At 41.3% G+C, this 9,926-nt stretch overlaps 1 long non-coding RNA gene across 1 annotated transcript; it reads right to left on the bottom strand.

Annotated features, from left to right (window-relative positions):
• Positions 1-467: 467 nt before the first annotated feature.
• Positions 468-8,974, bottom strand: LOC141991502 (uncharacterized). The gene is made up of 3 exons (XR_012640377.1): positions 8,834-8,974; positions 5,556-5,667; positions 468-942 (listed from the first exon to the last, which is right to left on the bottom strand). It is a non-coding gene; the product is annotated as an uncharacterized LOC141991502 (long non-coding RNA).
• Between the last annotated feature and the right edge of the window lie 952 nt (positions 8,975-9,926).

Raw genomic sequence — 9,926 nt, 5'->3', positions numbered from 1 at the left:
CAGACCTGCTTCCCAGCAGTGAGGAGTGCACCATCATTTAAGGAGTCCATTTTGGGAGTTGTAACCCAGGATTTCTAGATGCTTTTGTTGAGTAACTTTAAAAAAAAAAAAAACCACTTTGTACCCTGTGTAACTGCTTCGTGTCTTTTTTCGGCCAGTGTTTTTTTGGTGGTAAATCTAACTGTGATTACATTTGTGTAGGACCACAAAATTGTAAGGGTAGCACACACACAGGATGACAGAACCACACTGCAAAATGAACTGGAGAAATTAGAGCAGTGGAAAAAGCAAGCAGCCAGGACTTATTTGGCACCAAAAAGTCCTGTACCTAGGGAACAGAAATGAATAGAATAGGTACAAAATGGGGAAGAGGGTGTTGTATTACTTTTATGCATCCATTGCATAAATGACACTATGTGTCTTTTGTTTCCTTAATTCTCTTTTAATGTCACTTTCATGTAACCAAGCTGCCAGTCAGGTTACAGCGGGGAAGGTGTAGGTTCAGGATCAGGAAGGGAGATAGTCATGAAATGGTCTGTCAAAGAAATTGCCTGCAGTACAAAAAAGTTTGTGAATCAGTGATATAAAACAAGTTACAAAAGAATATCAATGACACAGATTCACCGTAGATTGTAAACTTTTAAAGGCAAGGATTGTAGAGTTCTGTTTGTTTGGTAAAGGTATCTTTCTTTCTCTTTCGTAGCCCCATTGCAATAAAAATCTGCATGCCTCAAACATTTAATGAATTTGTTCTCACAGCAGTTATGGAAGCATTATTATCCCCATTTTGCAGATGAGGAACTAAAACACAGTGGAATTAATCGACTTGTCCAAGGTCTCACAGCAGGTCCGAGGCAGAGCTTGGAAATTAATTCAGATCTCCTCAGTCCTGGTCCAGTGCATTGACCACAAGGTCATCCTTCCTCTAGAACATTTTGGGTCCTGTATACAATAATAATAAACTGTTGTATAAAATAAAAATTAATAATTAGAGTGCATTAAAATATTAGAATGGAAAGAAACCCCTAAAAACACAAAACCTCGAATTTCATACCTACAAAATCTGAAAGGAACACAGACATGATAAAAAAAATTTGAACTGTTCCTTATCTCTTACTGAAATAACACCAGAGATTACTAAACTAGAATTTATTTTTTAAACCTGATTTGCTTTTAACCACTGAAATCTGCTGTTAACTTTATGCAGACATCTGCCAATAAAACGCAGTCTTTCAAAATGTTCATGGAAGTTGAACACAAAAGACTATGCAATCATAGCTGAGGGACACTCATTTAAATACTCTGAATATTCATGAATAGTTTTGCATTATTCTCTCAGCTCTTCTTTGGTATGAAATTTAAACAACAAAAAAGGCATATTGGCTTTGAGAATGTTGATTAGCATATTTTAAAAAAATCATATTAATAACAAAATTTTAAAACCCACAACAATTCTTCACACACTGAACTGTTACCCTAAAGTAAAATGTATTTTAAACATTAGCCATATCCTAGAGGTTCTGCTGATGTTTATAAAACATTCCAGGTTCACACTATTAGTATCTCCAGTGTCAGCAGAATGCAGAGATTAAACTGCTGACTTTTATAGGGCTCGATGGTAGGCAAGGGACACCTAGCAACTTCTTGACAAAAGAAAAAAAGGGAACAGTATGAATGTAACTTTTGCAGCTTATGGAAGAAATGAAATGGAGATAGACATAAGTTATACTCAATTTCCATGTTTGCCATTTTGTTAAGTGGAATCCTGTGAACAGAAGCTGGATTTTGTTAGGGGATGAGATGGGAGAATGGGACTTAGCTAAATACACCAAAGTGTTTTAAATATTGTACAAGAGTTTGTAATGAATGGAGAGTAGGTGTAGATAGCTCATGTTTGGGCAATGATATAGTTTCATTTCTCCTAGCAGTAGCTGCGCCATGTCTACTGGTTTATATCAGCAATGAGCATTCTAATATACGTTCGAATTTACAGTTCTTTGCAAATAAAGTGCCAACTTTGGAAAAGTGCGGCGCACCTGTAACTCCCACAGAAATCAATTCTCAAGATATAAACATGGAGCAGATATCACCAATATTAGTTGTAAGTGAACGTCAGCATGGTCTTAAGTAGAGATAATCCTTGAGAGAAAATGCCAGCTTGGAACATATCTGGATTTTGCAGCTTACCCCAATAACTATTTAGATTGTAAGTCTTTGGGGGGCAGAGATCATCTTTTTGTTCTGTGTTTGTACAGCACCTAGCACAATGGGGTCCTGGTCTATGACTAGGGCCCCTAAGTGCTACAGTAATTATAATTATTGTCAATAATAATATTATAATGGATAAACTTCAGGCCATTTGAAACTGAGATCTGAATTTTGCAGCTTGGGTCCATCTTTAGACAAAAGACAGTTTTCCCTGTGATAAATTTGACCTCAAGTATATATTTCCCTTAAAGAAATGCATATTCATCTTGTATCAAAATTCTAGATATTTCCTTGAGAAATTCTACAGTGGCCAGAATGAACTAAATGACTTTGACAAGGAGTCATTCCTTGCCAGTTCTGATAATAGCTACAGTAAACAATATGAATGAAATGCATTTACAAGTTTATTTCACCTGGGTCAGCTTCTACTTTCAGGCTTGATTGGCTCTAAATTCTGTACGCAGGCCTGTCAAAATTAAATACCTTAAAGGGCTTTTGAGGCTCCAAAGGTCACCCAGCTACCTAACCAGGAGCCTTTAATAACAACTTCAGAGGAAATCTGCTTAAGAGTCTTTAAATAGTTCACTGATTCCAAAAATAGCATACGGAGCAGTAAGTAGAGAGATCCGGAGATAATTTCATCTTTTTTGTGTTAAGGTATTTTCAGCATCTTTAAGTATAGGCTATAATTTCCAAACTAAATTGCCTAAAATTACATAAAATCAGTGGCCTGGTTTTCACAATTCCCACAGAAGTCAGTGAGAACTGCCGGTGCTTGGCCCCACTGAAAAGTCAGACCACCCACAGAGTTGATCTTTCTGGGTTAGAGCTGAAACTAGTCATTCTGCATTTCCCCTGCCAACACTGTCACTGTCATACAGGTAGAAGACCAGTGAGACCATGTCTACACTACAAACTGTGGTTGACGCGAGTTATGTTGGCATATACTGACACAGTTAGTATATTGCTCGTGAGTGTACATACTTGATTGCTTGCGCCAGCACTTCACATGGTCACCAGGAGTGTTTGTGTTGATTGCAAAGTGTGGTGCACAGTGAATAGATATTCCAGGGTACCATGCGCTGCCAAACAGCACATTCAGGGATGTTTTTGCAGTTGTGGCATAGATATGAGCTGTATAGGGAACACTAGGAGCTAGGAGTCAAGTGCCCTTCAAGCAACTTGCTCCATCCCATAATGCCATCCCTATCCCATGATTTGTTGCCTTTTTTTTTTAAGATTCCATGCAGCACAGTTCAGTGTCCACCGTCTCCGACAGAAGCCTGGAGCCCGCACAATTCTGTATGGTTTTCTTGAATGTTGAAAATACAGGATGCCTGATTCTCAGTATTATTAGAGCCACAGGAAGAACCACAACAGTGGGAGACATGATGATTTGTTTGAGGACATATTGCTGAGGGACATAGGAAAAAACAGTTCATAGTCGGTGGTGGTGTTCACCGAGCAGCGTCAAATGGTGGAGTACTACGTCTGGGCCGGAGAAACGAGCACGGACTGGAGAGATTGCATCATAATGCAGGTTTGGGTCTAGCAGCAGTGGCTGCAGGACTTTCGGAAGTGAAAGGCCACATTCCTGGGTCTGTGTGCCAAGCTCACCCCAGCCCTCCAGGGCACACATAGCAGAATGACAGCTACATTGTTAGTTGAGAAGTGAATGGCGATCACGTGCTGGAAGTTTGCTGAATTGTTATCAGTCAGTAGGAAATTATTTTGGAGTTGGAAAATCCACAGTGTGGGCCATTATCATGTAAGTGCGTAGGGCCATTAAACATGTACTGTTACGCAAGACTGTGACTCTCAGCAATGTGCAGGACATAGTGGATTTGCAGCCAGGAGGTTTCTGACGTGAGTGGGGAGATAGATGGCACCGGCATGCGTATCTCTAATTTGGCACCAGCCCACTTTGCCACAAGGCCTGTTTTCCTATGATTATGCAAGTATGGGTGGATCACCAGGAACATTTCACCAGTATCAGTGTGGGCTGGTCAGGGAACGTGCATGATGCTCACTTCTTTAAGAACACAGGGCTGGTCAGAAAGCTGGAAACAGGGACCTATTTTCCTGACCAGCAGATTACCATTGGCAATGTTGAAATGCCAAGAGAGATCCTGGGAGACCCAGCCTACCCCATGCTCCCCTGGCTCATGAAGCCATACACTGGCCACTTGGACCTCACTAAGGAAAGATTCAGCTACAGACTCAACAGGTGCAGAATGATGGTTGAATGTGCTTTTGGTAGATTTGCTTTCACCCAGTACTGCTGCTGCTCCCTGTCATACCCCTTTGCCTGCATCCCCTGTGCAATCTTTTTGTAGATGTCCATTCTTCTACATCTGCTCCGCAGCTGGGCCTGAACAGCATCTTCTCCCACAGGCCCAGGAGATCCAGTACCTCCTGTCTCTTCCAGGCAGGAGTGAGTCTGGAGCGTGTTGCCATCATGGTCATTTGGGCAGCTGCACACAATAAGGGAGAGCTGCTAGATGTGGTCTCCAAGCTGGGAAGTTAGCGAAAAGCATTTTAAAAATACATGCTGTATTTTAAGGAGTTTGGGGTCTCTGTGACCCCGGGCAGTGGAGTTCACAGTTACGACTAAAGCGGTCAGTTTTGGGCATTGTGAGACAGCTGCTGGAGGACTGTTAGGGCCAACATAGGTCACAGAATGTCTAGACTCACACTGCGTCAGCCATGGCTCAATGCCATTTGGGAAGGTGGTTTTACTGCATCACCGTAATGGCGTGGTAGGAGACAAATCTGAGTGTAGGCACATGCATAAATTGGTCAATGCAAGGCAACTTAAATTGCTCTAACTTTGTAGTGTAGACCAGGCCTAAATCAACAGGCTGTCAGTTTTCAGCATAGCAGGAGGTTAATGTTGGGTTGTCCCAAGGATCTGTATTATGCTTGGTCTTGAATGTATTTGTTATTATCTGGAAGAGAGGAGGCATGGGGAAGGGATAGAACAATGAGTTTGGCAACATTTGCAGATGACAAAATTATTCTGGGTACATCAGTATGAGGAGAGACTGTGAGAACTTCAGAGAAACAAAACGAAGCAAATGGGCATCATGATGGTTTCTGAAATTTAGTGTTTGACAAATGCAAAATAGTGCATATTAGAAGGAAACATCTAAACTTCTCCCACACAATGCTATGTTCTAAATTACATGTAATTAGGAAAAAGACCATCACTGTAGTCAGTTCAATGAAAAAGTCTGTTCAGTGCCTAGCAGAAATCAACATAGAAACTGTTATCATACATAAAGAACGGGATAGAAAATGCTTAGAATATTATAATGCCATTAAAGAAAAGTTAATGGTGTACCCACCTCTGGAATTCTGTGTCTTAGTTCTGGTCATCCCATCTCTCATGAGAGAGAACAGAAATGGAACATGGTCTAGAGATGGGCAATGGAAATAATTAGAGGCATGGGAAGACGTCTGTATGAGAAGAGATGGAAAAGATAGTATATATGTTCATTTTTGAATACTCTGGCAATCCTGACAATACAGATTACCAAATGCAAAAGCAAGTGACCATACAGACCTGAAATTATACCTGAAATGTTATAAAGAAAAAAATGTGTTTACAATGCATAAATTGAGTTTGACTTTAAATTTAGTTTTGATGTAATTTCTACCCAAAGAAAGTATCACTGGCTAACAAGAAACTGAGCTATTAAAAGGAATCTGGAATAATGGCTGAATCTAAGATGAAGCCTTTTGTTTTCATACCCCTAAACAACTTTTTTTCAAATTTGCACTTAAGTTTCTAATTTTGGCCTATCTCTAATAACAATAGACCAAATTCTGTCGTTGACTTTCTCATGCAAGTTGCAATGATTTTGACTTTGGTGGGACTAACCTCATGAATTGGCCCAATATTAGCATAGCTTACAGCTTTAATGTTCCACCCAATGTCTGGAAAGCTCTTTGAGTTCTTCAATTTAAAGGAGCCCTAGAAGTGCAAAGTTGCCTTATTTAAGTGAGTATCTGACAATTCATTGAAAAATAAAAGATGATTTCAAAGCTACTGTACAGCACGTGGAATCTCTTCGTGAATTACTTTGTCCATGTCCTATGTGCATTAACGTTGTAAATTAATTACAAGAATGCCAATCTTAGTTCTGTAACAATAAAATGAAATCTCACACAGAATCTCAGTGGAAACTATGTTGTACGTAGGCCTGGTTTTGTGGAAATTTTTAGGTTGACGAAAAATTTGTTTTTCAGTTATTAGTTTTTATTTGACAAATATAGTCTCTTTGTTTATAATTCACTGCTCTAACAGCTCCCAGCCTTTGATTGTTAACTATTATTTGAATAAAGATTTGTTATTTATTTGAATGTATGAGCCTCTGGGCCCAAATTAATTGATGTAACAGGCTGAAGGAAGAAAAAAAAAGGAGTGAATTATTCAGTAACATTTGGCTTAATTACAATCAAACAACCCTTTCAAATTGAAAAAGTACTTGGTTAAAAGTGGAACACAAATGAGATTTTTCTTTATAAATAATTGAATATTCATCAGTGTTTTAACTTTAAAATTCCACCATTTAAAAAACAAAGACTAAAATATCCATATTGTAGTCTGTATAGCTTGAAATTTGCTTTATTTGATCCATTTCTGAACATATTCTTTTTGACTTTGTGGGGTTTTTTCCAGCACAGATCCTACACATGCTTAACTTTATACACTGTGAGCAGTCTCATTAAATTGAGTGGCTTTTGTTAAAAAGATATCTTGTTTGGCTCCTTGTAGATTTTTTTCTCCCCATTAGCATGTGTGAACCCAATCTTGCACTGGGCTATGTGCAACTTCAGGAATTAGCTGGGATGCAGAGCTCAGTGCAGGTTCCAGGCCTATATTTTTAAATTGGTAAAATTTGCATAAGAATTTGAATACCATGCTATAGCTCAGTCTCCCGTTCCACAATTCTAGATCTATTTCTAGTAAAGGATATATTTTAAATAAAACAACTCAGTAACGGATAAGATTTCCCTACAACTTAAAAACAGTCTTTAAAATAACAAAATTCTTTACTAGAGCGGTAAATTGGGTGAATCTTTTAACTTCTGTTGGTGAAAGAGATAAGCTTTTGACCATCACAGCTCTTCTTCAGCACTGTGGAGCTTGAAAGCTGTCTCTTTCACCAACAGAAGTTGGTCCAATAAAAGATATTACCTTACCCATCTTGTGTCTCTCATATCCTAGGACCAACATGGCTACATCAACGCTGCAAAAAACCCTTTATTAACATTTTTCCAATAATTTTCCAAATTCTTTTTAAAAAAATCATATAATTAAAATTCGAGGCACTGATCCTGCAAAGATTTATGTACATGACTAACTTTACACATTGTGAGTAGCTCAGTGAATTGCTGCATTCCACATCATATCCTTTACTAGAAGCAGAGCTAAGATTGTAAAGTGAAGCACCCTTGGGAGCCGGAGATATAGCTTGTTATTAGAAGGAATATGTAAATACTGTCAGTTTGCAATACAAGCTTCAATCCTACACTGAGGTCTGCCTGGGCAGACACCTGCATGTAGCTCATTGCAGAATCAGGGTTGCACAGGCTAATGGAAAAAACAATGCTGCAAGAGCCAAGCAAGGCATCTTTTAGCCAAGCAAGTCACCTTTTCCAAGATGGTATCTGAAACAAACGTACAACTTTTTTTTTTTAATGTTTCCCTTTTTTAAATTTAAAAAAGAATAGCTTTAATTTTTGTATAATATTTTTCTTGACCAAAAACAAAACACAAGCAGAAATAAGCTCAGGCCTTCATTATGAATCAGAAATAGGATCATAAGCCCAAAGTAAAAAGGGCTACAATCAAAAGGATCATAAACCCAAATTAAAAAAAAATCCTTTGCAACTCTCCTTTAAGGGACGGGTAAAGTTCTTTTCTTTTTACATTGTGGGTTAACCCTCTCGGTTCCACTATTCAAGAGGACACTACAAAATAGATGAAAGACTGAAGGGGGGACCTGTGCTGTGGCCACTTTGCACTGGTTATGCCAAGGAAAAGTGGCTGCCAAGCCCCATCAGGGAAATATTCCGAATTCAGAGAGCTTCCCCTGTGAACACAGAGCCAGGACAGACAGCTTGAGACCACCCCTTGCAAGAGCCACTGGCACAGGAGGGATTCTAGGGGCAGCCTAAGGTAAGGAGGGACACGGTTGATGCATTCCTGTGCTTTGGGTTTCTCCAGCCGATAGGAGCCAGTGCAGCTGAGACACAAGCTAGGGATGTCCTTAGGGCTTTATTAACATGCACTGGAGCTGCACTGACAGATTTACAAAGGGATTTAGGTAGCTAAAGATGCAGATAAGGACCTAGTCAGGGCCAGATTAACTCTCCTGTGGGCCCGGTGCTATTAGATGTTGTCGGGCCCCTGTATACAAGTCTTTTTCCTGGGAGGGTGTTTGGTGCAGGAGGGAGCTGGGGCAGAGGATTGGGGTGCAGGAGGGGGTGTGGGGTCTGGGAGGGAGTTTGGGTGCAGGAGGGGATTCTGAACTGGGGTAGGGGGTTGGGCTGCAGGAGGGGGATTCTGATCAGGGGGTTGGAGTGGAGGTGCAGGCTCCAGCCAGGAGGCGCTTACCACAGGTGGCTCCTGGCCGGTGGCGCAGCCGGGGTCAGGCTGCCTGTCTGCATGCCATGGCCCCACGCCGCTCCCGGAAGCGGCTGGCTGCTAGCATGTCTCTGCAGCCCCTGAGGGGAGGGGGGCAGCAGGTCTCTGTGCGATGCCCACGCCCACCAACGCCACCCCCATAGCTCCCGTTGGCCGGCTCCCAGCCAATGGGAGCTCCGGGGACAATGCTGGGGGTGGGGGCAGCGCAGTGAGCCACCTCCCCCACCCCTGCCAGGGGCCCCAGAGAGGTGCCAGCAGCCAGCCGCTTCCGGGAGTGGCATGTGGCCACGGCATGCAGGCAGCCTGCCTGAACACTCCTTTTAGCGGCCCAGAGATCGCTGCCTGTGATTTAATTTTGCGGGGCCTCCCTTGAGCCAGGACCCTGGGCTGCAGCCCCTAAAGCCCCTGCCTTAATCCAGCCCTGCACCTAGTGGGATTTTCAAAAGCACCTGGGTTAAGCGCCTAACTTCCATTGACTTCAATGGGAATTAAGTGCCTAATTGGCACCTTTGTAAATCCCACTAGGCACCTATCTGCATCTTTAAGCACCTAAATACCTTTGCAAATTTGGCCTTCAGAAGTCACCAGCACAGGGATGAATTTGGGCTTAAAGGGCCTAGTCCTATCGACCTTACTCAGGTAAAACTCGAATCAAAGTTTCTAAGAGTTTAATTCCCACCTGTAATATCTACTTTAACATAGAGAGGCTGATTTATCGGTAAAGTGTTTGATGATTGCATAAAGTCTGTAAATCTAATACAAAATCCAGCTGCAGACCTCTCACAGTTCAGCAGGCCAATCTGCATTGCAAACCTCTGAAATCTGGCTGTACGTATATAAGGAGCAGTTTCTGGATCTATTGAACTGGATACTCAACAATGGGAGGCATCTCCAAAGTCTCATATTTGTTTTGAAAGAACCATCTCCCTCCACCCAACACCAGCTCAGCGTGAGCATGCCGAGATAAGTGAAAGAATTAGCACAAAACAAATCCAAAACACATTGTACCATCCGGAAAGGACATAGATCTGAGAAAACATTAAACATAACTTAAGGCTGAAGC

The sequence above is a fragment of the Natator depressus genome, chromosome 7, assembly GCF_965152275.1.
Source record: "Natator depressus isolate rNatDep1 chromosome 7, rNatDep2.hap1, whole genome shotgun sequence".
Taxonomy (NCBI): domain Eukaryota; kingdom Metazoa; phylum Chordata; order Testudines; family Cheloniidae; genus Natator; species Natator depressus.
The sequence above is the reverse complement of the archived record's forward strand: the minus strand, read 5'-3'. Positions and strand labels throughout refer to the sequence as shown.